The 27,501-nt window shown below is 54.0% G+C and overlaps 30 non-coding genes across 30 annotated transcripts; all 30 read left to right on the plus strand.

The window, feature by feature from the left end:
* Positions 1–360: 360 nt before the first annotated feature.
* On the plus strand, positions 361–524 carry LOC149279945 (U1 spliceosomal RNA). Its single transcript, XR_016278529.1, has one exon. It is a non-coding gene; the product is annotated as a U1 spliceosomal RNA (small nuclear RNA).
* An 888-nt stretch (positions 525–1,412) lies between these two features.
* LOC149279946 (U1 spliceosomal RNA) lies at positions 1,413–1,576 on the plus strand. The gene has a single exon (XR_016278530.1). It is a non-coding gene; the product is annotated as a U1 spliceosomal RNA (small nuclear RNA).
* An 889-nt stretch (positions 1,577–2,465) lies between these two features.
* Positions 2,466–2,681, plus strand: LOC149279947 (small nucleolar RNA U3). Its single transcript, XR_016278482.1, has one exon. It is a non-coding gene; the product is annotated as a small nucleolar RNA U3 (small nucleolar RNA).
* A 535-nt stretch (positions 2,682–3,216) lies between these two features.
* Positions 3,217–3,380, plus strand: LOC149279948 (U1 spliceosomal RNA). Its single transcript, XR_016278475.1, has one exon. It is a non-coding gene; the product is annotated as a U1 spliceosomal RNA (small nuclear RNA).
* An 878-nt stretch (positions 3,381–4,258) lies between these two features.
* On the plus strand, positions 4,259–4,474 carry LOC149279949 (small nucleolar RNA U3). Its single transcript, XR_016278400.1, has one exon. It is a non-coding gene; the product is annotated as a small nucleolar RNA U3 (small nucleolar RNA).
* Positions 4,475–5,009: 535 nt separating this feature from the next.
* Positions 5,010–5,173, plus strand: LOC149279950 (U1 spliceosomal RNA). The gene has a single exon (XR_016278332.1). It is a non-coding gene; the product is annotated as a U1 spliceosomal RNA (small nuclear RNA).
* Positions 5,174–6,060: 887 nt separating this feature from the next.
* LOC149279951 (U1 spliceosomal RNA) lies at positions 6,061–6,224 on the plus strand. Its single transcript, XR_016278531.1, has one exon. It is a non-coding gene; the product is annotated as a U1 spliceosomal RNA (small nuclear RNA).
* Positions 6,225–7,113: 889 nt separating this feature from the next.
* On the plus strand, positions 7,114–7,329 carry LOC149279952 (small nucleolar RNA U3). The gene has a single exon (XR_016278496.1). It is a non-coding gene; the product is annotated as a small nucleolar RNA U3 (small nucleolar RNA).
* Positions 7,330–7,864: 535 nt separating this feature from the next.
* LOC149279953 (U1 spliceosomal RNA) lies at positions 7,865–8,028 on the plus strand. The gene has a single exon (XR_016278532.1). It is a non-coding gene; the product is annotated as a U1 spliceosomal RNA (small nuclear RNA).
* Positions 8,029–8,917: 889 nt separating this feature from the next.
* Positions 8,918–9,133, plus strand: LOC149279954 (small nucleolar RNA U3). Its single transcript, XR_016278497.1, has one exon. It is a non-coding gene; the product is annotated as a small nucleolar RNA U3 (small nucleolar RNA).
* Positions 9,134–9,668: 535 nt separating this feature from the next.
* LOC149279955 (U1 spliceosomal RNA) lies at positions 9,669–9,832 on the plus strand. Its single transcript, XR_016278533.1, has one exon. It is a non-coding gene; the product is annotated as a U1 spliceosomal RNA (small nuclear RNA).
* Positions 9,833–10,706: 874 nt separating this feature from the next.
* LOC149279956 (small nucleolar RNA U3) lies at positions 10,707–10,922 on the plus strand. Its single transcript, XR_016278485.1, has one exon. It is a non-coding gene; the product is annotated as a small nucleolar RNA U3 (small nucleolar RNA).
* A 535-nt stretch (positions 10,923–11,457) lies between these two features.
* Positions 11,458–11,621, plus strand: LOC149279957 (U1 spliceosomal RNA). Its single transcript, XR_016278534.1, has one exon. It is a non-coding gene; the product is annotated as a U1 spliceosomal RNA (small nuclear RNA).
* An 889-nt stretch (positions 11,622–12,510) lies between these two features.
* LOC149279958 (small nucleolar RNA U3) lies at positions 12,511–12,726 on the plus strand. The gene has a single exon (XR_016278498.1). It is a non-coding gene; the product is annotated as a small nucleolar RNA U3 (small nucleolar RNA).
* Positions 12,727–13,260: 534 nt separating this feature from the next.
* Positions 13,261–13,424, plus strand: LOC149279959 (U1 spliceosomal RNA). Its single transcript, XR_016278335.1, has one exon. It is a non-coding gene; the product is annotated as a U1 spliceosomal RNA (small nuclear RNA).
* An 889-nt stretch (positions 13,425–14,313) lies between these two features.
* Positions 14,314–14,529, plus strand: LOC149279960 (small nucleolar RNA U3). Its single transcript, XR_016278401.1, has one exon. It is a non-coding gene; the product is annotated as a small nucleolar RNA U3 (small nucleolar RNA).
* A 535-nt stretch (positions 14,530–15,064) lies between these two features.
* LOC149279961 (U1 spliceosomal RNA) lies at positions 15,065–15,228 on the plus strand. The gene has a single exon (XR_016278535.1). It is a non-coding gene; the product is annotated as a U1 spliceosomal RNA (small nuclear RNA).
* An 889-nt stretch (positions 15,229–16,117) lies between these two features.
* LOC149279962 (small nucleolar RNA U3) lies at positions 16,118–16,333 on the plus strand. Its single transcript, XR_016278402.1, has one exon. It is a non-coding gene; the product is annotated as a small nucleolar RNA U3 (small nucleolar RNA).
* Positions 16,334–16,868: 535 nt separating this feature from the next.
* Positions 16,869–17,032, plus strand: LOC149279963 (U1 spliceosomal RNA). The gene has a single exon (XR_016278536.1). It is a non-coding gene; the product is annotated as a U1 spliceosomal RNA (small nuclear RNA).
* Positions 17,033–17,921: 889 nt separating this feature from the next.
* On the plus strand, positions 17,922–18,137 carry LOC149279964 (small nucleolar RNA U3). The gene has a single exon (XR_016278404.1). It is a non-coding gene; the product is annotated as a small nucleolar RNA U3 (small nucleolar RNA).
* Positions 18,138–18,672: 535 nt separating this feature from the next.
* Positions 18,673–18,836, plus strand: LOC149279965 (U1 spliceosomal RNA). Its single transcript, XR_016278348.1, has one exon. It is a non-coding gene; the product is annotated as a U1 spliceosomal RNA (small nuclear RNA).
* An 865-nt stretch (positions 18,837–19,701) lies between these two features.
* On the plus strand, positions 19,702–19,917 carry LOC149279966 (small nucleolar RNA U3). Its single transcript, XR_016278405.1, has one exon. It is a non-coding gene; the product is annotated as a small nucleolar RNA U3 (small nucleolar RNA).
* Positions 19,918–20,452: 535 nt separating this feature from the next.
* On the plus strand, positions 20,453–20,616 carry LOC149279967 (U1 spliceosomal RNA). The gene has a single exon (XR_016278537.1). It is a non-coding gene; the product is annotated as a U1 spliceosomal RNA (small nuclear RNA).
* Positions 20,617–21,497: 881 nt separating this feature from the next.
* On the plus strand, positions 21,498–21,713 carry LOC149279968 (small nucleolar RNA U3). Its single transcript, XR_016278406.1, has one exon. It is a non-coding gene; the product is annotated as a small nucleolar RNA U3 (small nucleolar RNA).
* Positions 21,714–22,248: 535 nt separating this feature from the next.
* On the plus strand, positions 22,249–22,412 carry LOC149279969 (U1 spliceosomal RNA). Its single transcript, XR_016278345.1, has one exon. It is a non-coding gene; the product is annotated as a U1 spliceosomal RNA (small nuclear RNA).
* Positions 22,413–23,286: 874 nt separating this feature from the next.
* Positions 23,287–23,502, plus strand: LOC149279970 (small nucleolar RNA U3). The gene has a single exon (XR_016278407.1). It is a non-coding gene; the product is annotated as a small nucleolar RNA U3 (small nucleolar RNA).
* Positions 23,503–24,037: 535 nt separating this feature from the next.
* Positions 24,038–24,201, plus strand: LOC149279971 (U1 spliceosomal RNA). Its single transcript, XR_016278538.1, has one exon. It is a non-coding gene; the product is annotated as a U1 spliceosomal RNA (small nuclear RNA).
* Positions 24,202–25,090: 889 nt separating this feature from the next.
* Positions 25,091–25,306, plus strand: LOC149279972 (small nucleolar RNA U3). The gene has a single exon (XR_016278408.1). It is a non-coding gene; the product is annotated as a small nucleolar RNA U3 (small nucleolar RNA).
* A 535-nt stretch (positions 25,307–25,841) lies between these two features.
* Positions 25,842–26,005, plus strand: LOC149279973 (U1 spliceosomal RNA). Its single transcript, XR_016278350.1, has one exon. It is a non-coding gene; the product is annotated as a U1 spliceosomal RNA (small nuclear RNA).
* An 865-nt stretch (positions 26,006–26,870) lies between these two features.
* Positions 26,871–27,086, plus strand: LOC149279974 (small nucleolar RNA U3). Its single transcript, XR_016278409.1, has one exon. It is a non-coding gene; the product is annotated as a small nucleolar RNA U3 (small nucleolar RNA).
* Positions 27,087–27,501: the final 415 nt, after the last annotated feature.

Below are 27,501 nucleotides of genomic sequence, written 5' to 3' on the forward strand. Positions count from 1 at the left end.
CCTTTAATGGAAACGTTCTACGTGCCAACATCAAATGATAGCCAAGTCCTGTTGCCCGGCTCGTGCTTTAAGGTCGCCAAGGGGTAAATGCTCCTTCCCCGCCGCGAGGTCCTGCTGATGGGCGGTGCTACCGCGTGCAAATTTTTGTGCTGCAAAGCACTCTGGGAATGCTGGATTTTACAAGCGCAGCTTAACACGGGAAGATTTTTCCCTGAAGGGCAACAATGAGGAATTTCCTGTGTGCAGGCACCTTGTCCAAGCAGCTGTTCTGCACAGAGCCAAGTGTTAGAGCAGAAACCCCCACCACGACTTTAGCGAGGGGTGTGGAAGTGGCGCCCCCACCATCTTCTATGGCAGCTCATACTTACCTGGCAGGGGAGATACCCTGATCACGAAGGGGGTTCTCCCAGGGTGAGGCTCAGCCATTGCACTCCGGCTGTGCTGACCCCTGCGATTTCCCCAAATGCGGGAAACTCGACTGCATAATTTCTGGTAGTGGGGGACTGCGTTCGCGCTTTCCCCTGATCATCCCGGTTTAACGATAGAGCCCGCAGTATCTCCGGTATCAGCTGGTGGTTCTCCAGGCGTGGCCCTTGCCGCTACCTCCTAAGGGGGCTGCTCTAGCGCCTTGAGGCGTGCCTCCCCCGCCTCACCCCGTCTGCTCATCCGCTGGGTTAGCTGGCTTTGCCGCTTCCGACCCAGCCTGCGCTCGGCGCCTCCTAGGCCGGGAGGAAGCTCCTTCGCCCTGTCTCTTCTGATGCTCTTGAAAGGCTGGCGACCGCCGCCCAGCCGCCTCCTCTCCTGCCGTTGGCTTTTCTTTCCTCTCTTTCCCGGGAACTCGCACCTGGGTTTGCCCTTCCAGAAGCACGCGCCGCCTAGCCTCTCGTGTTAATGACGCTTTATGCTTTGCCAGGAACCGCCTCCGTTATGGTTAGGGAAAAGGGTACCGCCCCAGACTCTTTGCGGCCTCATCAGGTGTTGCTCCTACGTCAGAGACAATATATCTGCATAAGCCCCACCCCTGGGAGGTCTTAAATGTTAAACGTGTGGTCTCATCACTCACGCTTCTCTGGTTGGTTTTTTTTCCTTCTTGCTTTTCCAAAGCATGCTTAAACGCCATCACAGAGCGTCCTCGGTCAAGCTGCTGATGTTGATGTTCTGCGCTGCCTCGCAGCCTGCCTTGGATGTAATGTATGTTCAGTGGTTGAATAAACGCAATCTAGCCTATTTCACGCATTGACTTCTAAGAAAAGCGTTACGAATTGTTTTTTTTTTTTTTGTTTTCATAAGATTCATGCATTGCAAAGTCTTCTTCTGTTCTGCACAGAGCCAAGTGTTAGAGCAGAAACCCCCACCACGACTTTAGCGAGGGGTGTGGAAGTGGCGCCCCCCACCATCTTCTATGGCAGCTCATACTTACCTGGCAGGGGAGATACCCTGATCACGAAGGGGGTTCTCCCAGGGTGAGGCTCAGCCATTGCACTCCGGCTGTGCTGACCCCTGCGATTTCCCCAAATGCGGGAAACTCGACTGCATAATTTCTGGTAGTGGGGGACTGCGTTCGCGCTTTCCCCTGATCATCCCGGTTTAACGATAGAGCCCGCAGTATCTCCGGTATCAGCTGGTGGTTCTCCAGGCGTGGCCCTTGCCGCTACCTCCTAAGGGGGCTGCTCTAGCGCCTTGAGGCGTGCCTCCCCCGCCTCACCCCGTCTGCTCATCCGCTGGGTTGGCTGGCTTTGCCGCTTCCGACCCAGCCTGCGCTCGGCGCCTCCTAGGCCGGGAGGAAGCTCCTTCGCCCTGTCTCTTCTGATGCTCTTGAAAGGCTGGCGACCGCCGCCCAGCCGCCTCCTCTCCTGCCGTTGGCTTTTCTTTCCTCTCTTTCCCGGGAACTCGCACCTGGGCTTGCCCTTCCAGAAGCACGCGCCGCCTAGCCTCTCGTGTTAATGACGCTTTATGCTTTGCCAGGAACCGCCTCCGTTATGGTTAGGGAAAAGGGTACCGCCCCAGACTCTTTGCGGCCTCATCAGGTGTTGCTCCTACGTCAGAGACAATATATCTGCATAAGCCCCACCCCTGGGAGGTCTTAAATGTTAAACGTGTGGTCTCATCACTCACGCTTCTCTGGTTGGTTTTTTTTCCTTCTTGCTTTTCCAAAGCATGCTTAAACGCCATCACAGAGCGTCCTCGGTCAAGCTGCTGATGTTGATGTTCTGCGCTGCCTCGCAGCCTGCCTTGGATGTAATGTATGTTCAGTGGTTGAATAAACGCAATCTAGCCTATTTCACGCATTGACTTCTAAGAAAAGCGTTACGAATTGGTTTTTTTTTGTTTGTTTTCATAAGATTCATGCATTGCAAAGTCTTCTTCTCTTTCGAAGTTGTGCGAATGTCTTAACTTTAGTTTGTCGCTGCAAGCTATATAGCGATGCCTTTAGGTGGGACGGTGTCCCTCGCAGAGTGGACGTCAAGACTGTACTTTCAGGGATCATTTCTATAGTGCCCGACCGGAGAAATGTGCTCGGAAGTGGTCAGGCTCGGTAACCACGATGAAGAGCTCGCGTGCGTTCCCCTGAGCGCGAAGCGGGTATCAAGCGCCGTGGCTAACGGCTGCTTGTTGCTTTTGATGACTGGTCCTTTCTTCGCGAGAGCAGGTTAGGAGGGGGAACGCGCAAGCTGAGTGGTTACTTCTCGTAGCGACGCGTTGAGCTGTGCTTTCTGCGGATACAGCCTTAATTGTGTTTGTTGGCCTCTTTCGAGGGCCTTCCTTCTATGCCGTCGTACTAGCTTTCGAGGCAGGCCTACTCTTAACAGGATAGACACCTCGCGAGGGGCTTAATGTTGCCTATGTTTCATGAGCCTTTAATGGAAACGTTCTACGTGCCAACATCAAATGATAGCCAAGTCCTGTTGCCCGGCTCGTGCTTTAAGGTCGCCAAGGGGTAAATGCTCCTTCCCCGCCGCGAGGTCCTGCTGATGGGCGGTGCTACCGCGTGCAAATTTTTGTGCTGCAAAGCACTCTGGGAATGCTGGATTTTACAAGCGCAGCTTAACACGGGAAGATTTTTCCCTGAAGGGCAACAATGAGGAATTTCCTGTGTGCAGGCACCTTGTCCAAGCAGCTGTTCTGCACAGAGCCAAGTGTTAGAGCAGAAACCCCCACCACGACTTTAGCGAGGGGTGTGGAAGTGGCGCCCCCCACCATCTTCTATGGCAGCTCATACTTACCTGGCAGGGGAGATACCCTGATCACGAAGGGGGTTCTCCCAGGGTGAGGCTCAGCCATTGCACTCCGGCTGTGCTGACCCCTGCGATTTCCCCAAATGCGGGAAACTCGACTGCATAATTTCTGGTAGTAGGGGACTGCGTTCGCGCTTTCCCCTGATCATCCCGGTTTAACGATAGAGCCCGCAGTATCTCCGGTATCAGCTGGTGGTTCTCCAGGCGTGGCCCTTGCCGCTACCTCCTAAGGGGGCTGCTCTAGCGCCTTGAGGCGTGCCTCACCCCGTCTGCTCATCCGCTGGGTTAGCTGGCTTTGCCGCTTCCGACCCAGCCTGCGTTCGGAGCCTCCTAGGCCGGGAGGAAGCTCCTTCGCCCTGTCTCTTCTGATGCTCTTGAAAGGCTGGCGACCGCCGCCCAGCCGCCTCCTCTCCTGCCGTTGGCTTTTCTTTCCTCTCTTTCCCGGGAACTCGCACCTGGGCTTGCCCTTCCAGAAGCACGCGCCGCCTAGCCTCTCGTGTTAATGACGCTTTATGCTTTGCCAGGAACCGCCTCCGTTATGGTTAGGGAAAAGGGTACCGCCCCAGACTCTTTGCGGCCTCATCAGGTGTTGCTCCTACGTCAGAGACAATATATCTGCATAAGCCCCACCCCTGGGAGGTCTTAAATGTTAAACGTGTGGTCTCATCACTCGCTTCTCTGGTTGGTTTTTTTTCCTTCTTGCTTTTCCAAAGCATGCTTAAACGCCATCACAGAGCGTCCTCGGTCAAGCTGCTGATGTTGATGTTCTGCGCTGCCTCGCAGCCTGCCTTGGATGTAATGTATGTTCAGTGGTTGAATAAACGCAATCTAGCCTATTTCACGCATTGACTTCTAAGAAAAGCGTTACGAATTGGTTTTTTTTTGTTTGTTTTCATAAGATTCATGCATTGCAAAGTCTTCTTCTCTTTCGGAGTTGTGCGAATGTCTTAACTTTAGTTTGTCGCTGCAAGCTATATAGCGATGCCTTTAGGTGGGACGGTGTCCCTCGCAGAGCGGACGTCAAGACTGTACTTTCAGGGATCATTTCTATAGTGCCCGACCGGAGAAATGTGCTCGGAAGTGGTCAGGCTCGGTAACCACGATGAAGAGCTCGCGTGCGTTCCCCTGAGCGCGAAGCGAGTATCAAGCGCCGTGGCTAACGGCTGCTTGTTGCTTTTGATGACTGGTCCTTTCTTCGCGAGAGCAGGTTAGGAGGGGGAACGCGCAAGCTGAGTGGTTACTTCTCGTAGCGACGCGTTGAGCTGTGCTTTCTGCGGATACAGCCTTAATTGTGTTTGTTGGCCTCTTTCGAGGGCCTTCCTTCTATGCCGTCGTACTAGCTTTCGAGGCAGGCCTACTCTTAACAGGATAGACACCTCGCGAGGGGCTTAATGTTGCCTATGTTTCATGAGCCTTTCATGGAAACGTTCTACGTGCCAACATCAAATGATAGCCAAGTCCTGTTGCCCGGCTCGTGCTTTAAGGTCGCCAAGGGGTAAATGCTCCTTCCCCGCCGCGAGGTCCTGCTGATGGGCGGTGCTACCGCGTGCAAATTTTTGTGCTGCAAAGCACTCTGGGAATGCTGGATTTTACAAGCGCAGCTTAACACGGGAAGATTTTTCCCTGAAGGGCAACAATGAGGAATTTCCTGTGTGCAGGCACCTTGTCCAAGCAGCTGTTCTGCACAGAGCCAAGTGTTAGAGCAGAAACCCCCACCACGACTTTAGCGAGGGGTGTGGAAGTGGCGCCCCCCACCATCTTCTATGGCAGCTCATACTTACCTGGCAGGGGAGATACCCTGATCACGAAGGGGGTTCTCCCAGGGTGAGGCTCAGCCATTGCACTCCGGCTGTGCTGACCCCTGCGATTTCCCCAAATGCGGGAAACTCGACTGCATAATTTCTGTTAGTGGGGGACTGCGTTCGCGCTTTCCCCTGATCATCCCGGTTTAACGATAGAGCCCGCAGTATCTCCGGTATCAGCTGGTGGTTCTCCAGGCGTGGCCCTTGCCGCTACCTCCTAAGGGGGCTGCTCTAGCGCCTTGAGGCGTGCCTCCCCGCCTCACCCCGTCTGCTCATCCGCTGGGTTAGCTGGCTTTGCCGCTTCCGACCCAGCCTGCGCTCGGAGCCTCCTAGGCCGGGAGGAAGCTCCTTCGCCCTGTCTCTTCTGATGCTCTTGAAAGGCCGGCGACCGCCGCCCAGCCGCCTCCTCTCCTGCCGTTGCCTTTTCTTTCCTCTCTTTCCCGGGAACTCGCACCTGGGCTTGCCCTTCCAGAAGCACGCGCCGCCTAGCCTCTCGTGTTAATGACGCTTTATGCTTTGCCAGGAACCGCCTCCGTTATGGTTAGGGAAAAGGGTACCGCCCCAGACTCTTTGCGGCCTCATCAGGTGTTGCTCCTACGTCAGAGACAATATATCTGCATAAGCCCCACCCCTGGGAGGTCTTAAATGTTAAACGTGTGGTCTCATCACTCACGCTTCTCTGGTTGGTTTTTTTTCCTTCTTGCTTTTCCAAAGCATGCTTAAACGCCATCACAGAGCGTCCTCGGTCAAGCTGCTGATGTTGATGTTCTGCGCTGCCTCGCAGCCTGCCTTGGATGTAATGTATGTTCAGTGGTTGAATAAACGCAATCTAGCCTATTTCACGCATTGACTTCTAAGAAAAGCGTTACGAATTGTTTTTTTTTTTTTTGTTTTCATAAGATTCATGCATTGCAAAGTCTTCTTCTGTTCTGCACAGAGCCAAGTGTTAGAGCAGAAACCCCCACCACGACTTTAGCGAGGGGTGTGGAAGTGGCGCCCCCCACCATCTTCTATGGCAGCTCATACTTACCTGGCAGGGGAGATACCCTGATCACGAAGGGGGTTCTCCCAGGGTGAGGCTCAGCCATTGCACTCCGGCTGTGCTGACCCCTGCGATTTCCCCAAATGCGGGAAACTCGACTGCATAATTTCTGGTAGTGGGGGACTGCGTTCGCGCTTTCCCCTGATCATCCCGGTTTAACGATAGAGCCCGCAGTATCTCCGGTATCAGCTGGTGGTTCTCCAGGCGTGGCCCTTGCCGCTACCTCCTAAGGGGGCTGCTCTAGCGCCTTGAGGCGTGCCTCCCCCGCCTCACCCCGTCTGCTCATCCGCTGGGTTGGCTGGCTTTGCCGCTTCCGACCCAGCCTGCGCTCGGCGCCTCCTAGGCCGGGAGGAAGCTCCTTCGCCCTGTCTCTTCTGATGCTCTTGAAAGGCTGGCGACCGCCGCCCAGCCGCCTCCTCTCCTGCCGTTGGCTTTTCTTTCCTCTCTTTCCCGGGAACTCGCACCTGGGCTTGCCCTTCCAGAAGCACGCGCCGCCTAGCCTCTCGTGTTAATGACGCTTTATGCTTTGCCAGGAACCGCCTCCGTTATGGTTAGGGAAAAGGGTACCGCCCCAGACTCTTTGCGGCCTCATCAGGTGTTGCTCCTACGTCAGAGACAATATATCTGCATAAGCCCCACCCCTGGGAGGTCTTAAATGTTAAACGTGTGGTCTCATCACTCACGCTTCTCTGGTTGGTTTTTTTTCCTTCTTGCTTTTCCAAAGCATGCTTAAACGCCATCACAGAGCGTCCTCGGTCAAGCTGCTGATGTTGATGTTCTGCGCTGCCTCGCAGCCTGCCTTGGATGTAATGTATGTTCAGTGGTTGAATAAACGCAATCTAGCCTATTTCACGCATTGACTTCTAAGAAAAGCGTTACGAATTGTTTTTTTTTTGTTTGTTTTCATAAGATTCATGCATTGCAAAGTCTTCTTCTCTTTCGGAGTTGTGCGAATGTCTTAACTTTAGTTTGTCGCTGCAAGCTATATAGCGATGCCTTTAGGTGGGACGGTGTCCCTCGCAGAGCGGACGTCAAGACTGTACTTTCAGGGGTCATTTCTATAGTGCCCGACCGGAGAAATGTGCTCGGAAGTGGTCAGGCTCGGTAACCACGATGAAGAGCTCGCGTGCGTTCCCCTGAGCGCGAAGCGAGTATCAAGCGCCGTGGCTAACGGCTGCTTGTTGCTTTTGATGACTGGTCCTTTCTTCGCGAGAGCAGGTTAGGAGGGGGAACGCGCAAGCTGAGTGGTTACTTCTCGTAGCGACGCGTTGAGCTGTGCTTTCTGCGGATACAGCCTTAATTGTGTTTGTTGGCCTCTTTCGAGGGCCTTCCTTCTATGCCGTCGTACTAGCTTTCGAGGCAGGCCTACTCTTAACAGGATAGACACCTCGCGAGGGGCTTAATGTTGCCTATGTTTCATGAGCCTTTAATGGAAACGTTCTACGTGCCAACATCAAATGATAGCCAAGTCCTGTTGCCCGGCTCGTGCTTTAAGGTCGCCAAGGGGTAAATGCTCCTTCCCCGCCGCGAGGTCCTGCTGATGGGCGGTGCTACCGCGTGCAAATTTTTGTGCTGCAAAGCACTCTGGGAATGCTGGATTTTACAAGCGCAGCTTAACACGGGAAGATTTTTCCCTGAAGGGCAACAATGAGGAATTTCCTGTGTGCAGGCACCTTGTCCAAGCAGCTGTTCTGCACAGAGCCAAGTGTTAGAGCAGAAACCCCCACCACGACTTTAGCGAGGGGTGTGGAAGTGGCGCCCCCCACCATCTTCTATGGCAGCTCATACTTACCTGGCAGGGGAGATACCCTGATCACGAAGGGGGTTCTCCCAGGGTGAGGCTCAGCCATTGCACTCCGGCTGTGCTGACCCCTGCGATTTCCCCAAATGCGGGAAACTCGACTGCATAATTTCTGGTAGTGGGGGACTGCGTTCGCGCTTTCCCCTGATCATCCCGGTTTAACGATAGAGCCCGCAGTATCTCCGGTATCAGCTGGTGGTTCTCCAGGCGTGGCCCTTGCCGCTACCTCCTAAGGGGGCTGCTCTAGCGCCTTGAGGCGTGCCTCCCCCGCCTCACCCCGTCTGCTCATCCGCTGGGTTGGCTGGCTTTGCCGCTTCCGACCCAGCCTGCGCTCGGCGCCTCCTAGGCCGGGAGGAAGCTCCTTCGCCCTGTCTCTTCTGATGCTCTTGAAAGGCTGGCGACCGCCGCCCAGCCGCCTCCTCTCCTGCCGTTGGCTTTTCTTTCCTCTCTTTCCCGGGAACTCGCACCTGGGCTTGCCCTTCCAGAAGCACGCGCCGCCTAGCCTCTCGTGTTAATGACGCTTTATGCTTTGCCAGGAACCGCCTCCGTTATGGTTAGGGAAAAGGGTACCGCCCCAGACTCTTTGCGGCCTCATCAGGTGTTGCTCCTACGTCAGAGACAATATATCTGCATAAGCCCCACCCCTGGGAGGTCTTAAATGTTAAACGTGTGGTCTCATCACTCACGCTTCTCTGGTTGGTTTTTTTTCCTTCTTGCTTTTCCAAAGCATGCTTAAACGCCATCACAGAGCGTCCTCGGTCAAGCTGCTGATGTTGATGTTCTGCGCTGCCTCGCAGCCTGCCTTGGATGTAATGTATGTTCAGTGGTTGAATAAACGCAATCTAGCCTATTTCACGCATTGACTTCTAAGAAAAGCGTTACGAATTGGTTTTTTTTTGTTTGTTTTCATAAGATTCATGCATTGCAAAGTCTTCTTCTCTTTCGGAGTTGTGCGAATGTCTTAACTTTAGTTTGTCGCTGCAAGCTATATAGCGATGCCTTTAGGTGGGACGGTGTCCCTCGCAGAGCGGACGTCAAGACTGTACTTTCAGGGGTCATTTCTATAGTGCCCGACCGGAGAAATGTGCTCGGAAGTGGTCAGGCTCGGTAACCACGATGAAGAGCTCGCGTGCGTTCCCCTGAGCGCGAAGCGAGTATCAAGCGCCGTGGCTAACGGCTGCTTGTTGCTTTTGATGACTGGTCCTTTCTTCGCGAGAGCAGGTTAGGAGGGGGAACGCGCAAGCTGAGTGGTTACTTCTCGTAGCGACGCGTTGAGCTGTGCTTTCTGCGGATACAGCCTTAATTGTGTTTGTTGGCCTCTTTCGAGGGCCTTCCTTCTATGCCGTCGTACTAGCTTTCGAGGCAGGCCTACTCTTAACAGGATAGACACCTCGCGAGGGGCTTAATGTTGCCTATGTTTCATGAGCCTTTAATGGAAACGTTCTACGTGCCAACATCAAATGATAGCCAAGTCCTGTTGCCCGGCTCGTGCTTTAAGGTCGCCAAGGGGTAAATGCTCCTTCCCCGCCGCGAGGTCCTGCTGATGGGCGGTGCTACCGCGTGCAAATTTTTGTGCTGCAAAGCACTCTGGGAATGCTGGATTTTACAAGCGCAGCTTAACACGGGAAGATTTTTCCCTGAAGGGCAACAATGAGGAATTTCCTGTGTGCAGGCACCTTGTCCAAGCAGCTGTTCTGCACAGAGCCAAGTGTTAGAGCAGAAACCCCCACCACGACTTTAGCGAGGGGTGTGGAAGTGGCGCCCCCCACCATCTTCTATGGCAGCTCATACTTACCTGGCAGGGGAGATACCCTGATCACGAAGGGGGTTCTCCCAGGGTGAGGCTCAGCCATTGCACTCCGGCTGTGCTGACCCCTGCGATTTCCCCAAATGCGGGAAACTCGACTGCATAATTTCTGGTAGTGGGGGACTGCGTTCGCGCTTTCCCCTGATCATCCCGGTTTAACGATAGAGCCCGCAGTATCTCCGGTATCAGCTGGTGGTTCTCCAGGCGTGGCCCTTGCCGCTACCTCCTAAGGGGGCTGCTCTAGCGCCTTGAGGCGTGCCTCCTCCGCCTCACCCCGTCTGCTCATCCGCTGGGTTAGCTGGCTTTGCCGCTTCCGACCCAGCCTGCGCTCGGCGCCTCCTAGGCCGGGAGGAAGCTCCTTCGCCCTGTCTCTTCTGATGCTCTTGAAAGGCTGGCGACCGCCGCCCAGCCGCCGGCTTTTCTTTCCTCTCTTTCCCGGGAACTCGCGCCTGGGCTTGCCCTTCCAGAAGCACGCGCCGCCTAGCCTCTCGTGTTAATGACGCTTTATGCTTTGCCAGGAACCGCCTCCGTTATGGTTAGGGAAAAGGGTACCGCCCCAGACTCTTTGCGGCCTCATCAGGTGTTGCTCCTACGTCAGAGACAATATATCTGCATAAGCCCCACCCCTGGGAGGTCTTAAATGTTAAACGTGTGGTCTCATCACTCACGCTTCTCTGGTTGGTTTTTTTTCCTTCTTGCTTTTCCAAAGCATGCTTAAACGCCATCACAGAGCGTCCTCGGTCAAGCTGCTGATGTTGATGTTCTGCGCTGCCTCGCAGCCTGCCTTGGATGTAATGTATGTTCAGTGGTTGAATAAACGCAATCTAGCCTATTTCACGCATTGACTTCTAAGAAAAGCGTTACGAATTGGTTTTTTTTTGTTTGTTTTCATAAGATTCATGCATTGCAAAGTCTTCTTCTCTTTCGGAGTTGTGCGAATGTCTTAACTTTAGTTTGTCGCTGCAAGCTATATAGCGATGCCTTTAGGTGGGACGGTGTCCCTCGCAGAGCGGACGTCAAGACTGTACTTTCAGGGATCATTTCTATAGTGCCCGACCGGAGAAATGCGCTCGGAAGTGGTCAGGCTCGGTAACCACGATGAAGAGCTCGCGTGCGTTCCCCTGAGCGCGAAGCGAGTATCAAGCGCCGTGGCTAACGGCTGCTTGTTGCTTTTGATGACTGGTCCTTTCTTCGCGAGAGCAGGTTAGGAGGGGGAACGCGCAAGCTGAGTGGTTACTTCTCGTAGCGACGCGTTGAGCTGTGCTTTCTGCGGATACAGCCTTAATTGTGTTTGTTGGCCTCTTTCGAGGGCCTTCCTTCTATGCCGTCGTACTAGCTTTCGAGGCAGGCCTACTCTTAACAGGATAGACACCTCGCGAGGGGCTTAATGTTGCCTATGTTTCATGAGCCTTTAATGGAAACGTTCTACGTGCCAACATCAAATGATAGCCAAGTCCTGTTGCCCGGCTCGTGCTTTAAGGTCGCCAAGGGGTAAATGCTCCTTCCCCGCCGCGAGGTCCTGCTGATGGGCGGTGCTACCGCGTGCAAATTTTTGTGCTGCAAAGCACTCTGGGAATGCTGGATTTTACAAGCGCAGCTTAACACGGGAAGATTTTTCCCTGAAGGGCAACAATGAGGAATTTCCTGTGTGCAGGCACCTTGTCCAAGCAGCTGTTCTGCACAGAGCCAAGTGTTAGAGCAGAAACCCCCACCACGACTTTAGCGAGGGGTGTGGAAGTGGCGCCCCCCACCATCTTCTATGGCAGCTCATACTTACCTGGCAGGGGAGATACCCTGATCACGAAGGGGGTTCTCCCAGGGTGAGGCTCAGCCATTGCACTCCGGCTGTGCTGACCCCTGCGATTTCCCCAAATGCGGGAAACTCGACTGCATAATTTCTGGTAGTGGGGGACTGCGTTCGCGCTTTCCCCTGATCATCCCGGTTTAACGATAGAGCCCGCAGTATCTCCGGTATCAGCTGGTGGTTCTCCAGGCGTGGCCCTTGCCGCTACCTCCTAAGGGGGCTGCTCTAGCGCCTTGAGGCGTGCCTCCCCCGCCTCACCCCGTCTGCTCATCCGCTGGGTTGGCTGGCTTTGCCGCTTCCGACCCAGCCTGCGCTCGGCGCCTCCTAGGCCGGGAGGAAGCTCCTTCGCCCTGTCTCTTCTGATGCTCTTGAAAGGCTGGCGACCGCCGCCCAGCCGCCTCCTCTCCTGCCGTTGGCTTTTCTTTCCTCTCTTTCCCGGGAACTCGCGCCTGGGCTTGCCCTTCCAGAAGCACGCGCCGCCTAGCCTCTCGTGTTAATGACGCTTTATGCTTTGCCAGGAACCGCCTCCGTTATGGTTAGGGAAAAGGGTACCGCCCCAGACTCTTTGCGGCCTCATCAGGTGTTGCTCCTACGTCAGAGACAATATATCTGCATAAGCCCCACCCCTGGGAGGTCTTAAATGTTAAACGTGTGGTCTCATCACTCACGCTTCTCTGGTTGGTTTTTTTTCCTTCTTGCTTTTCCAAAGCATGCTTAAACGCCATCACAGAGCGTCCTCGGTCAAGCTGCTGATGTTGATGTTCTGCGCTGCCTCGCAGCCTGCCTTGGATGTAATGTATGTTCAGTGGTTGAATAAACGCAATCTAGCCTATTTCACGCATTGACTTCTAAGAAAAGCGTTACGAATTGGTTTTTTTTTGTTTGTTTTCATAAGATTCATGCATTGCAAAGTCTTCTTCTCTTTCGGAGTTGTGCAAATGTCTTAACTTTAGTTTGTCGCTGCAAGCTATATAGCGATGCCTTTAGGTGGGACGGTGTCCCTCGCAGAGCGGACGTCAAGACTGTACTTTCAGGGGTCATTTCTATAGTGCCCGACCGGAGAAATGTGCTCGGAAGTGGTCAGGCTCGGTAACCACGATGAAGAGCTCGCGTGCGTTCCCCTGAGCGCGAAGCGAGTATCAAGCGCCGTGGCTAACGGCTGCTTGTTGCTTTTGATGACTGGTCCTTTCTTCGCGAGAGCAGGTTAGGAGGGGGAACGCGCAAGCTGAGTGGTTACTTCTCGTAGCGACGCGTTGAGCTGTGCTTTCTGCGGATACAGCCTTAATTGTGTTTGTTGGCCTCTTTCGAGGGCCTTCCTTCTATGCCGTCGTACTAGCTTTCGAGGCAGGCCTACTCTTAACAGGATAGACACCTCGCGAGGGGCTTAATGTTGCCTATGTTTCATGAGCCTTTAATGGAAACGTTCTACGTGCCAACATCAAATGATAGCCAAGTCCTGTTGCCCGGCTCGTGCTTTAAGGTCGCCAAGGGGTAAATGCTCCTTCCCCGCCGCGAGGTCCTGCTGATGGGCGGTGCTACCGCGTGCAAATTTTTGTGCTGCAAAGCACTCTGGGAATGCTGGATTTTACAAGCGCAGCTTAACACGGGAAGATTTTTCCCTGAAGGGCAACAATGAGGAATTTCCTGTGTGCAGGCACCTTGTCCAAGCAGCTGTTCTGCACAGAGCCAAGTGTTAGAGCAGAAACCCCCACCACGACTTTAGCGAGGGGTGTGGAAGTGGCGCCCCCACCATCTTCTATGGCAGCTCATACTTACCTGGCAGGGGAGATACCCTGATCACAAAGGGGGTTCTCCCAGGGTGAGGCTCAGCCATTGCACTCCGGCTGTGCTGACCCCTGCGATTTCCCCAAATGCGGGAAACTCGACTGCATAATTTCTGGTAGTGGGGGACTGCGTTCGCGCTTTCCCCTGATCATCCCGGTTTAACGATAGAGCCCGCAGTATCTCCGGTATCAGCTGGTGGTTCTCCAGGCGTGGCCCTTGCCGCTACCTCCTAAGGGGGCTGCTCTAGCGCCTTGAGGCGTGCCTCCCCCGCCTCACCCCGTCTGCTCATCCGCTGGGTTAGCTGGCTTTGCCGCTTCCGACCCAGCCTGCGCTCGGCGCCTCCTAGGCCGGGAGGAAGCTCCTTCGCCCTGTCTCTTCTGATGCTCTTGAAAGGCTGGCGACTGCCGCCCAGCCGCCTCCTCTCCTGCCGTTGGCTTTTCTTTCCTCTCTTTCCCGGGAACTCGCACCTGGGTATACCCTTCCAGAAGCACGCGCCGCCTAGCCTCTCGTGTTAATGACGCTTTATGCTTTGCCAGGAACCGCCTCCGTTATGGTTAGGGAAAAGGGTACCGCCCCAGACTCTTTGCGGCCTCATCAGGTGTTGCTCCTACGTCAGAGACAATATATCTGCATAAGCCCCACCCCTGGGAGGTCTTAAATGTTAAACGTGTGGTCTCATCACTCACGCTTCTCTGGTTGGTTTTTTTTCCTTCTTGCTTTTCCAAAGCATGCTTAAACGCCATCACAGAGCGTCCTCGGTCAAGCTGCTGATGTTGATGTTCTGCGCTGCCTCGCAGCCTGCCTTGGATGTAATGTATGTTCAGTGGTTGAATAAACGCAATCTAGCCTATTTCACGCATTGACTTCTAAGAAAAGCGTTACGAATTGTTTTTTTTTTGTTTGTTTTCATAAGATTCATGCATTGCAAAGTCTTCTTCTCTTTCGGAGTTGTGCGAATGTCTTAACTTTAGTTTGTCGCTGCAAGCTATATAGCGATGCCTTTAGGTGGGACGGTGTCCCTCGCAGAGCGGACGTCAAGACTGTACTTTCAGGGATCATTTCTATAGTGCCCGACCGGAGAAATGTGCTCGGAAGTGGTCAGGCTCGGTAACCACGATGAAGAGCTCGCGTGCGTTCCCCTGAGCGCGAAGCGAGTATCAAGCGCCGTGGCTAACGGCTGCTTGTTGCTTTTGATGACTGGTCCTTTCTTCGCGAGAGCAGGTTAGGAGGGGGAACGCGCAAGCTGAGTGGTTACTTCTCGTAGCGACGCGTTGAGCTGTGCTTTCTGCGGATACAGCCTTAATTGTGTTTGTTGGCCTCTTTCGAGGGCCTTCCTTCTATGCCGTCGTACTAGCTTTCGAGGCAGGCCTACTCTTAACAGGATAGACACCTCGCGAGGGGCTTAATGTTGCCTATGTTTCATGAGCCTTTAATGGAAACGTTCTACGTGCCAACATCAAATGATAGCCAAGTCCTGTTGCCCGGCTCGTGCTTTAAGGTCGCCAAGGGGTAAATGCTCCTTCCCCGCCGCGAGGTCCTGCTGATGGGCGGTGCTACCGCGTGCAAATTTTTGTGCTGCAAAGCACTCTGGGAATGCTGGATTTTACAAGCGCAGCTTAACACGGGAAGATTTTTCCCTGAAGGGCAACAATGAGGAATTTCCTGTGTGCAGGCACCTTGTCCAAGCAGCTGTTCTGCACAGAGCCAAGTGTTAGAGCAGAAACCCCCACCACGACTTTAGCGAGGGGTGTGGAAGTGGCGCCCCCCACCATCTTCTATGGCAGCTCATACTTACCTGGCAGGGGAGATACCCTGATCACGAAGGGGGTTCTCCCAGGGTGAGGCTCAGCCATTGCACTCCGGCTGTGCTGACCCCTGCGATTTCCCCAAATGCGGGAAACTCGACTGCATAATTTCTGGTAGTGGGGGACTGCGTTCGCGCTTTCCCCTGATCATCCCGGTTTAACGATAGAGCCCGCAGTATCTCCGGTATCAGCTGGTGGTTCTCCAGGCGTGGCCCTTGCCGCTACCTCCTAAGGGGGCTGCTCTAGCGCCTTGAGGCGTGCCTCCCCCGCCTCACCCCGTCTGCTCATCCGCTGGGTTAGCTGGCTTTGCCGCTTCCGACCCAGCCTGCGCTCGGCGCCTCCTAGGCCGGGAGGAAGCTCCTTCGCCCTGTCTCTTCTGATGCTCTTGAAAGGCTGGCGACCGCCGCCCAGCCGCCTCCTCTCCTGCCGTTGGCTTTTCTTTCCTCTCTTTCCCGGGAACTCGCACCTGGGCTTGCCCTTCCAGAAGCACGCGCCGCCTAGCCTCTCGTGTTAATGACGCTTTATGCTTTGCCAGGAACCGCCTCCGTTATGGTTAGGGAAAAGGGTACCGCCCCAGACTCTTTGCGGCCTCATCAGGTGTTGCTCCTACGTCAGAGACAATATATCTGCATAAGCCCCACCCCTGGGAGGTCTTAAATGTTAAACGTGTGGTCTCATCACTCACGCTTCTCTGGTTGGTTTTTTTTCCTTCTTGCTTTTCCAAAGCATGCTTAAACGCCATCACAGAGCGTCCTCGGTCAAGCTGCTGATGTTGATGTTCTGCGCTGCCTCGCAGCCTGCCTTGGATGTAATGTATGTTCAGTGGTTGAATAAACGCAATCTAGCCTATTTCACGCATTGACTTCTAAGAAAAGCGTTACGAATTGTTTTTTTTTTGTTTGTTTTCATAAGATTCATGCATTGCAAAGTCTTCTTCTCTTTCGGAGTTGTGCGAATGTCTTAACTTTAGTTTGTCGCTGCAAGCTATATAGCGATGCCTTTAGGTGGGACGGTGTCCCTCGCAGAGCGGACGTCAAGACTGTACTTTCAGGGATCATTTCTATAGTGCCCGACCGGAGAAATGTGCTCGGAAGTGGTCAGGCTCGGTAACCACGATGAAGAGCTCGCGTGCGTTCCCCTGAGCGCGAAGCGAGTATCAAGCGCCGTGGCTAACGGCTGCTTGTTGCTTTTGATGACTGGTCCTTTCTTCGCGAGAGCAGGTTAGGAGGGGGAACGCGCAAGCTGAGTGGTTACTTCTCGTAGCGACGCGTTGAGCTGTGCTTTCTGCGGATACAGCCTTAATTGTGTTTGTTGGCCTCTTTCGAGGGCCTTACTTCTATGCCGTCGTACTAGCTTTCGAGGCAGGCCTACTCTTAACAGGATAGACACCTCGCGAGGGGCTTAATGTTGCCTATGTTTCATGAGCCTTTCATGGAAACGTTCTACGTGCCAACATCAAATGATAGCCAAGTCCTGTTGCCCGGCTCGTGCTTTAAGGTCGCCAAGGGGTAAATGCTCCTTCCCCGCCGCGAGGTCCTGCTGATGGGCGGTGCTACCGCGTGCAAATTTTTGTGCTGCAAAGCACTCTGGGAATGCTGGATTTTACAAGCGCAGCTTAACACGGGAAGATTTTTCCCTGAAGGGCAACAATGAGGAATTTCCTGTGTGCAGGCACCTTGTCCAAGCAGCTGTTCTGCACAGAGCCAAGTGTTAGAGCAGAAACCCCCACCACGACTTTAGCGAGGGGTGTGGAAGTGGCGCCCCCCACCATCTTCTATGGCAGCTCATACTTACCTGGCAGGGGAGATACCCTGATCACGAAGGGGGTTCTCCCAGGGTGAGGCTCAGCCATTGCACTCCGGCTGTGCTGACCCCTGCGATTTCCCCAAATGCGGGAAACTCGACTGCATAATTTCTGGTAGTGGGGGACTGCGTTCGCGCTTTCCCCTGATCATCCCGGTTTAACGATAGAGCCCGCAGTATCGCCGGTATCAGCTGGTGGTTCTCCAGGCGTGGCCCTTGCCGCTACCTCCTAAGGGGGCTGCTCTAGCGCCTTGAGGCGTGCCTCCTCCGCCTCACCCCGTCTGCTCATCCGCTGGGTTAGCTGGCTTTGCCGCTTCCGACCCAGCCTGCGCTTGGCGCCTCCTAGGCCGGGAGGAAGCTCCTTCGCCCTGTCTCTTCTGATGCTCTTGAAAGGCTGGCGACCGCCGCCCAGCCGCCTCCTCTCCTGCCGTTGGCTTTTCTTTCCTCTCTTTCCCGGGAACTCGCACCTGGGCTTGCCCTTCCAGAAGCACGCGCCGCCTAGCCTCTCGTGTTAATGACGCTTTATGCTTTGCCAGGAACCGCCTCCGTTATGGTTAGGGAAAAGGGTACCGCCCCAGACTCTTTGCGGCCTCATCAGGTGTTGCTCCTACGTCAGAGACAATATATCTGCATAAGCCCCACCCCTGGGAGGTCTTAAATGTTAAACGTGTGGTCTCATCACTCACGCTTCTCTGGTTGGTTTTTTTTCCTTCTTGCTTTTCCAAAGCATGCTTAAACGCCATCACAGAGCGTCCTCGGTCAAGCTGCTGATGTTGATGTTCTGCGCTGCCTCGCAGCCTGCCTTGGATGTAATGTATGTTCAGTGGTTGAATAAACGCAATCTAGCCTATTTCACGCATTGACTTCTAAGAAAAGCGTTACGAATTGTTTTTTTTTTGTTTGTTTTCATAAGATTCATGCATTGCAAAGTCTTCTTCTCTTTCGGAGTTGTGCGAATGTCTTAACTTTAGTTTGTCGCTGCAAGCTATATAGCGATGCCTTTAGGTGGGACGGTGTCCCTCGCAGAGCGGACGTCAAGACTGTACTTTCAGGGATCATTTCTATAGTGCCCGACCGGAGAAATGTGCTCGGAAGTGGTCAGGCTCGGTAACCACGATGAAGAGCTCGCGTGCGTTCCCCTGAGCGCGAAGCGAGTATCAAGCGCCGTGGCTAACGGCTGCTTGTTGCTTTTGATGACTGGTCCTTTCTTCGCGAGAGCAGGTTAGGAGGGGGAACGCGCAAGCTGAGTGGTTACTTCTCGTAGCGACGCGTTGAGCTGTGCTTTCTGCGGATACAGCCTTAATTGTGTTTGTTGGCCTCTTTCGAGGGCCTTCCTTCTATGCCGTCGTACTAGCTTTCGAGGCAGGCCTACTCTTAACAGGATAGACACCTCGCGAGGGGCTTAATGTTGCCTATGTTTCATGAGCCTTTCATGGAAACGTTCTACGTGCCAACATCAAATGATAGCCAAGTCCTGTTGCCCGGCTCGTGCTTTAAGGTCGCCAAGGGGTAAATGCTCCTTCCCCGCCGCGAGGTCCTGCTGATGGGCGGTGCTACCGCGTGCAAATTTTTGTGCTGCAAAGCACTCTGGGAATGCTGGATTTTACAAGCGCAGCTTAACACGGGAAGATTTTTCCCTGAAGGGCAACAATGAGGAATTTCCTGTGTGCAGGCACCTTGTCCAAGCAGCTGTTCTGCACAGAGCCAAGTGTTAGAGCAGAAACCCCCACCACGACTTTAGCGAGGGGTGTGGAAGTGGCGCCCCCCACCATCTTCTATGGCAGCTCATACTTACCTGGCAGGGGAGATACCCTGATCACGAAGGGGGTTCTCACAGGGTGAGGCTCAGCCATTGCACTCCGGCTGTGCTGACCCCTGCGATTTCCCCAAATGCGGGAAACTCGACTGCATAATTTCTGGTAGTGGGGGACTGCGTTCGCGCTTTCCCCTGATCATCCCGGTTTAACGATAGAGCCCGCAGTATCTCCGGTATCAGCTGGTGGTTCTCCAGGCGTGGCCCTTGCCGCTACCTCCTAAGGGGGCTGCTCTAGCGCCTTGAGGCGCGCCTCCTCCGCCTCACCCCGTCTGCTCATCCGCTGGGTTAGCTGGCTTTGCCGCTTCCGACCCAGCCTGCGCTCGGCGCCTCCTAGCCCGGGAGGAAGCTCCTTCGCCCTGTCTCTTCTGATGCTCTTGAAAGGCTGGCGACCGCCGCCCAGCCGCCTCCTCTCCTGCCGTTGGCTTTTCTTTCCTCTTTCCCGGGAACTCGCACCTGGGCTTGCCCTTCCAGAAGCACGCGCCGCCTAGCCTCTCGTGTTAATGACGCTTTATGCTTTGCCAGGAACCGCCTCCGTTATGGTTAGGGAAAAGGGTACCGCCCCAGACTCTTTGCGGCCTCATCAGGTGTTGCTCCTACGTCAGAGACAATATATCTGCATAAGCCCCACCCCTGGGAGGTCTTAAATGTTAAACGTGTGGTCTCATCACTCACGCTTCTCTGGTTGGTTTTTTTTCCTTCTTGCTTTTCCAAAGCATGCTTAAACGCCATCACAGAGCGTCCTCGGTCAAGCTGCTGATGTTGATGTTCTGCGCTGCCTCGCAGCCTGCCTTGGATGTAATGTATGTTCAGTGGTTGAATAAACGCAATCTAGCCTATTTCACGCATTGACTTCTAAGAAAAGCGTTACGAATTGGTTTTTTTTTGTTTGTTTTCATAAGATTCATGCATTGCAAAGTCTTCTTCTCTTTCGGAGTTGTGCGAATGTCTTAACTTTAGTTTGTCGCTGCAAGCTATATAGCGATGCCTTTAGATGGACGTCAAGACTGTACTTTCAGGGATCATTTCTATAGTGCCCGACCGGAGAAATGTGCTCGGAAGTGGTCAGGCTCGGTAACCACGATGAAGAGCTCGCGTGCGTTCCCCTGAGCGCGAAGCGAGTATCAAGCGCCGTGGCTAACGGCTGCTTGTTGCTTTTGATGACTGGTCCTTTCTTCGCGAGAGCAGGTTAGGAGGGGGAACGCGCAAGCTGAGTGGTTACTTCTCGTAGCGACGCGTTGAGCTGTGCTTTCTGCGGATACAGCCTTAATTGTGTTTGTTGGCCTCTTTCGAGGGCCTTCCTTCTATGCCGTCGTACTAGCTTTCGAGGCAGGCCTACTCTTAACAGGATAGACACCTCGCGAGGGGCTTAATGTTGCCTATGTTTCATGAGCCTTTAATGGAAACGTTCTACGTGCCAACATCAAATGATAGCCAAGTCCTGTTGCCCGGCTCGTGCTTTAAGGTCGCCAAGGGGTAAATGCTCCTTCCCCGCCGCGAGGTCCTGCTGATGGGCGGTGCTACCGCGTGCAAATTTTTGTGCTGCAAAGCACTCTGGGAATGCTGGATTTTACAAGCGCAGCTTAACACGGGAAGATTTTTCCCTGAAGGGCAACAATGAGGAATTTCCTGTGTGCAGGCACCTTGTCCAAGCAGCTGTTCTGCACAGAGCCCAGTGTTAGAGCAGAAACCCCCACCACGACTTTAGCGAGGGGTGTGGAAGTGGCGCCCCCCACCATCTTCTATGGCAGCTCATACTTACCTGGCAGGGGAGATACCCTGATCACGAAGGGGGTTCTCCCAGGGTGAGGCTCAGCCATTGCACTCCGGCTGTGCTGACCCCTGCGATTTCCCCAAATGCGGGAAACTCGACTGCATAATTTCTGGTAGTGGGGGACTGCGTTCGCGCTTTCCCCTGATCATCCCGGTTTAACGATAGAGCCCGCAGTATCTCCGGTATCAGCTGGTGGTTCTCCAGGCGTGGCCCTTGCCGCTACCTCCTAAGGGGGCTGCTCTAGCGCCTTGAGGCGCGCCTCCCCCGCCTCACCCCGTCTGCTCATCCGCTGGGTTAGCTGGCTTTGCCGCTTCCGACCCAGCCTGCGCTCGGCGCCTCCTAGCCCGGGAGGAAGCTCCTTCGCCCTGTCTCTTCTGATGCTCTTGAAAGGCTGGCGACCGCCGCCCAGCCGCCTCCTCTCCTGCCGTTGGCTTTTCTTTCCTCTCTTTCCCGGGAACTCGCACCTGGGCTTGCCCTTCCAGAAGCACGCGCCGCCTAGCCTCTCGTGTTAATGACGCTTTATGCTTTGCCAGGAACCGCCTCCGTTATGGTTAGGGAAAAGGGTACCGCCCCAGACTCTTTGCGGCCTCATCAGGTGTTGCTCCTACGTCAGAGACAATATATCTGCATAAGCCCCACCCCTGGGAGGTCTTAAATGTTAAACGTGTGGTCTCATCACTCACGCTTCTCTGGTTGGTTTTTTTTCCTTCTTGCTTTTCCAAAGCATGCTTAAACGCCATCACAGAGCGTCCTCGGTCAAGCTGCTGATGTTGATGTTCTGCGCTGCCTCGCAGCCTGCCTTGGATGTAATGTATGTTCAGTGGTTGAATAAACGCAATCTAGCCTATTTCACGCATTGACTTCTAAGAAAAGCGTTACGAATTGGTTTTTTTTTGTTTGTTTTCATAAGATTCATGCATTGCAAAGTCTTCTTCTCTTTCGGAGTTGTGCGAATGTCTTAACTTTAGTTTGTCGCTGCAAGCTATATAGCGATGCCTTTAGGTGTCCCTCGCAGAGCGGACGTCAAGACTGTACTTTCAGGGATCATTTCTATAGTGCCCGACCGGAGAAATGTGCTCGGAAGTGGTCAGGCTCGGTAACCACGATGAAGAGCTCGCGTGCGTTCCCCTGAGCGCGAAGCGAGTATCAAGCGCCGTGGCTAACGGCTGCTTGTTGCTTTTGATGACTGGTCCTTTCTTCGCGAGAGCAGGTTAGGAGGGGGAACGCGCAAGCTGAGTGGTTACTTCTCGTAGCGACGCGTTGAGCTGTGCTTTCTGCGGATACAGCCTTAATTGTGTTTGTTGGCCTCTTTCGAGGGCCTTACTTCTATGCCGTCGTACTAGCTTTCGAGGCAGGCCTACTCTTAACAGGATAGACACCTCGCGAGGGGCTTAATGTTGCCTATGTTTCATGAGCCTTTCATGGAAACGTTCTACGTGCCAACATCAAATGATAGCCAAGTCCTGTTGCCCGGTTCGTGCTTTAAGGTCGCCAAGGGGTAAATGCTCCTTCCCCGCCGCGAGGTCCTGCTGATGGGCAGTGCTACCGCGTGCAAATTTTTGTGCTGCAAAGCACTCTGGGAATGCTGGATTTTACAAGCGCAGCTTAACATGGGAAGATTTTTCCCTGAAGGGCAACAATGAGGAATTTCCTGTGTGCAGGCACCTTGTCCAAGCAGCTGTTCTGCACAGAGCCAAGTGTTAGAGCAGAAACCCCCACCACGACTTTAGCGAGGGGTGTGGAAGTGGCGCCCCCCACCATCTTCTATGGCAGCTCATACTTACCTGGCAGGGGAGATACCCTGATCACGAAGGGGGTTCTCCCAGGGTGAGGCTCAGCCATTGCACTCCGGCTGTGCTGACCCCTGCGATTTCCCCAAATGCGGGAAACTCGACCGCATAATTTCTGGTAGTGGGGGACTGCGTTCGCGCTTTCCCCTGATCATCCCGGTTTAACGATAGAGCCCGCAGTATCTCCGGTATCAGCTGGTGGTTCTCCAGGCGTGGCCCTTGCCGCTACCTCCTAAGGGGGCTGCTCTAGCGCCTTGAGGCGTGCCTCCTCCGCCTCACCCCGTCTGCTCATCCGCTGGGTTAGCTGGCTTTGCCGCTTCCGACCCAGCCTGCGCTCGGCGCCTCCTAGGCCGGGAGGAAGCTCCTTCGCCCTGTCTCTTCTGATGCTCTTGAAAGGCTGGCGACCGCCGCCCAGCCGCCGGCTTTTCTTTCCTCTCTTTCCCGGGAACTCGCGCCTGGGCTTGCCCTTCCAGAAGCACGCGCCGCCTAGCCTCTCGTGTTAATGACGCTTTATGCTTTGCCAGGAACCGCCTCCGTTATGGTTAGGGAAAAGGGTACCGCCCCAGACTCTTTGCGGCCTCATCAGGTGTTGCTCCTACGTCAGAGACAATATATCTGCATAAGCCCCACCCCTGGGAGGTCTTAAATGTTAAACGTGTGGTCTCATCACTCACGCTTCTCTGGTTGGTTTTTTTTCCTTCTTGCTTTTCCAAAGCATGCTTAAACGCCATCACAGAGCGTCCTCGGTCAAGCTGCTGATGTTGATGTTCTGCGCTGCCTCGCAGCCTGCCTTGGATGTAATGTATGTTCAGTGGTTGAATAAACGCAATCTAGCCTATTTCACGCATTGACTTCTAAGAAAAGCGTTACGAATTGTTTTTTTTTTGTTTGTTTTCATAAGATTCATGCATTGCAAAGTCTTCTTCTCTTTCGGAGTTGTGCGAATGTCTTAACTTTAGTTTGTCGCTGCAAGCTATATAGCGATGCCTTTAGGTGGGACGGTGTCCCTCGCAGAGCGGACGTCAAGACTGTACTTTCAGGGATCATTTCTATAGTGCCCGACCGGAGAAATGTGCTCGGAAGTGGTCAGGCTCGGTAACCACGATGAAGAGCTCGCGTGCGTTCCCCTGAGCGCGAAGCGAGTATCAAGCGCCGTGGCTAACGGCTGCTTGTTGCTTTTGATGACTGGTCCTTTCTTCGCGAGAGCAGGTTAGGAGGGGGAACGCGCAAGCTGAGTGGTTACTTCTCGTAGCGACGCGTTGAGCTGTGCTTTCTGCGGATACAGCCTTAATTGTGTTTGTTGGCCTCTTTCGAGGGCCTTACTTCTATGCCGTCGTACTAGCTTTCGAGGCAGGCCTACTCTTAACAGGATAGACACCTCGCGAGGGGCTTAATGTTGCCTATGTTTCATGAGCCTTTCATGGAAACGTTCTACGTGCCAACATCAAATGATAGCCAAGTCCTGTTGCCCGGCTCGTGCTTTAAGGTCGCCAAGGGGTAAATGCTCCTTCCCCGCCGCGAGGTCCTGCTGATGGGCGGTGCTACCGCGTGCAAATTTTTGTGCTGCAAAGCACTCTGGGAATGCTGGATTTTACAAGCGCAGCTTAACACGGGAAGATTTTTCCCTGAAGGGCAACAATGAGGAATTTCCTGTGTGCAGGCACCTTGTCCAAGCAGCTGTTCTGCACAGAGCCAAGTGTTAGAGCAGAAACCCCCACCACGACTTTAGCGAGGGGTGTGGAAGTGGCGCCCCCCACCATCTTCTATGGCAGCTCATACTTACCTGGCAGGGGAGATACCCTGATCACGAAGGGGGTTCTCCCAGGGTGAGGCTCAGCCATTGCACTCCGGCTGTGCTGACCCCTGCGATTTCCCCAAATGCGGGAAACTCGACTGCATAATTTCTGGTAGTGGGGGACTGCGTTCGCGCTTTCCCCTGATCATCCCGGTTTAACGATAGAGCCCGCAGTATCGCCGGTATCAGCTGGTGGTTCTCCAGGCGTGGCCCTTGCCGCTACCTCCTAAGGGGGCTGCTCTAGCGCCTTGAGGCGTGCCTCCTCCGCCTCACCCCGTCTGCTCATCCGCTGGGTTAGCTGGCTTTGCCGCTTCCGACCCAGCCTGCGCTTGGCGCCTCCTAGGCCGGGAGGAAGCTCCTTCGCCCTGTCTCTTCTGATGCTCTTGAAAGGCTGGCGACCGCCGCCCAGCCGCCTCCTCTCCTGCCGTTGGCTTTTCTTTCCTCTCTTTCCCGGGAACTCGCACCTGGGCTTGCCCTTCCAGAAGCACGCGCCGCCTAGCCTCTCGTGTTAATGACGCTTTATGCTTTGCCAGGAACCGCCTCCGTTATGGTTAGGGAAAAGGGTACCGCCCCAGACTCTTTGCGGCCTCATCAGGTGTTGCTCCTACGTCAGAGACAATATATCTGCATAAGCCCCACCCCTGGGAGGTCTTAAATGTTAAACGTGTGGTCTCATCACTCACGCTTCTCTGGTTGGTTTTTTTTCCTTCTTGCTTTTCCAAAGCATGCTTAAACGCCATCACAGAGCGTCCTCGGTCAAGCTGCTGATGTTGATGTTCTGCGCTGCCTCGCAGCCTGCCTTGGATGTAATGTATGTTCAGTGGTTGAATAAACGCAATCTAGCCTATTTCACGCATTGACTTCTAAGAAAAGCGTTACGAATTGTTTTTTTTTTGTTTGTTTTCATAAGATTCATGCATTGCAAAGTCTTCTTCTCTTTCGGAGTTGTGCGAATGTCTTAACTTTAGTTTGTCGCTGCAAGCTATATAGCGATGCCTTTAGGTGGGACGGTGTCCCTCGCAGAGCGGACGTCAAGACTGTACTTTCAGGGATCATTTCTATAGTGCCCGACCGGAGAAATGTGCTCGGAAGTGGTCAGGCTCGGTAACCACGATGAAGAGCTCGCGTGCGTTCCCCTGAGCGCGAAGCGAGTATCAAGCGCCGTGGCTAACGGCTGCTTGTTGCTTTTGATGACTGGTCCTTTCTTCGCGAGAGCAGGTTAGGAGGGGGAACGCGCAAGCTGAGTGGTTACTTCTCGTAGCGACGCGTTGAGCTGTGCTTTCTGCGGATACAGCCTTAATTGTGTTTGTTGGCCTCTTTCGAGGGCCTTCCTTCTATGCCGTCGTACTAGCTTTCGAGGCAGGCCTACTCTTAACAGGATAGACACCTCGCGAGGGGCTTAATGTTGCCTATGTTTCATGAGCCTTTCATGGAAACGTTCTACGTGCCAACATCAAATGATAGCCAAGTCCTGTTGCCCGGCTCGTGCTTTAAGGTCGCCAAGGGGTAAATGCTCCTTCCCCGCCGCGAGGTCCTGCTGATGGGCGGTGCTACCGCGTGCAAATTTTTGTGCTGCAAAGCACTCTGGGAATGCTGGATTTTACAAGCGCAGCTTAACACGGGAAGATTTTTCCCTGAAGGGCAACAATGAGGAATTTCCTGTGTGCAGGCACCTTGTCCAAGCAGCTGTTCTGCACAGAGCCAAGTGTTAGAGCAGAAACCCCCACCACGACTTTAGCGAGGGGTGTGGAAGTGGCGCCCCCCACCATCTTCTATGGCAGCTCATACTTACCTGGCAGGGGAGATACCCTGATCACGAAGGGGGTTCTCACAGGGTGAGGCTCAGCCATTGCACTCCGGCTGTGCTGACCCCTGCGATTTCCCCAAATGCGGGAAACTCGACTGCATAATTTCTGGTAGTGGGGGACTGCGTTCGCGCTTTCCCCTGATCATCCCGGTTTAACGATAGAGCCCGCAGTATCTCCGGTATCAGCTGGTGGTTCTCCAGGCGTGGCCCTTGCCGCTACCTCCTAAGGGGGCTGCTCTAGCGCCTTGAGGCGCGCCTCCTCCGCCTCACCCCGTCTGCTCATCCGCTGGGTTAGCTGGCTTTGCCGCTTCCGACCCAGCCTGCGCTCGGCGCCTCCTAGCCCGGGAGGAAGCTCCTTCGCCCTGTCTCTTCTGATGCTCTTGAAAGGCTGGCGACCGCCGCCCAGCCGCCTCCTCTCCTGCCGTTGGCTTTTCTTTCCTCTTTCCCGGGAACTCGCACCTGGGCTTGCCCTTCCAGAAGCACGCGCCGCCTAGCCTCTCGTGTTAATGACGCTTTATGCTTTGCCAGGAACCGCCTCCGTTATGGTTAGGGAAAAGGGTACCGCCCCAGACTCTTTGCGGCCTCATCAGGTGTTGCTCCTACGTCAGAGACAATATATCTGCATAAGCCCCACCCCTGGGAGGTCTTAAATGTTAAACGTGTGGTCTCATCACTCACGCTTCTCTGGTTGGTTTTTTTTCCTTCTTGCTTTTCCAAAGCATGCTTAAACGCCATCACAGAGCGTCCTCGGTCAAGCTGCTGATGTTGATGTTCTGCGCTGCCTCGCAGCCTGCCTTGGATGTAATGTATGTTCAGTGGTTGAATAAACGCAATCTAGCCTATTTCACGCATTGACTTCTAAGAAAAGCGTTACGAATTGGTTTTTTTTTGTTTGTTTTCATAAGATTCATGCATTGCAAAGTCTTCTTCTCTTTCGGAGTTGTGCGAATGTCTTAACTTTAGTTTGTCGCTGCAAGCTATATAGCGATGCCTTTAGATGGACGTCAAGACTGTACTTTCAGGGATCATTTCTATAGTGCCCGACCGGAGAAATGTGCTCGGAAGTGGTCAGGCTCGGTAACCACGATGAAGAGCTCGCGTGCGTTCCCCTGAGCGCGAAGCGAGTATCAAGCGCCGTGGCTAACGGCTGCTTGTTGCTTTTGATGACTGGTCCTTTCTTCGCGAGAGCAGGTTAGGAGGGGGAACGCGCAAGCTGAGTGGTTACTTCTCGTAGCGACGCGTTGAGCTGTGCTTTCTGCGGATACAGCCTTAATTGTGTTTGTTGGCCTCTTTCGAGGGCCTTCCTTCTATGCCGTCGTACTAGCTTTCGAGGCAGGCCTACTCTTAACAGGATAGACACCTCGCGAGGGGCTTAATGTTGCCTATGTTTCATGAGCCTTTAATGGAAACGTTCTACGTGCCAACATCAAATGATAGCCAAGTCCTGTTGCCCGGCTCGTGCTTTAAGGTCGCCAAGGGGTAAATGCTCCTTCCCCGCCGCGAGGTCCTGCTGATGGGCGGTGCTACCGCGTGCAAATTTTTGTGCTGCAAAGCACTCTGGGAATGCTGGATTTTACAAGCGCAGCTTAACACGGGAAGATTTTTCCCTGAAGGGCAACAATGAGGAATTTCCTGTG

Source organism: Sceloporus occidentalis, unplaced genomic scaffold, assembly GCF_023333645.1.
Source record: "Sceloporus occidentalis isolate IW3139 unplaced genomic scaffold, rSceOcc1.0.p SCAF_160, whole genome shotgun sequence".
NCBI lineage: Eukaryota > Metazoa > Chordata > Lepidosauria > Squamata > Phrynosomatidae > Sceloporus > Sceloporus occidentalis.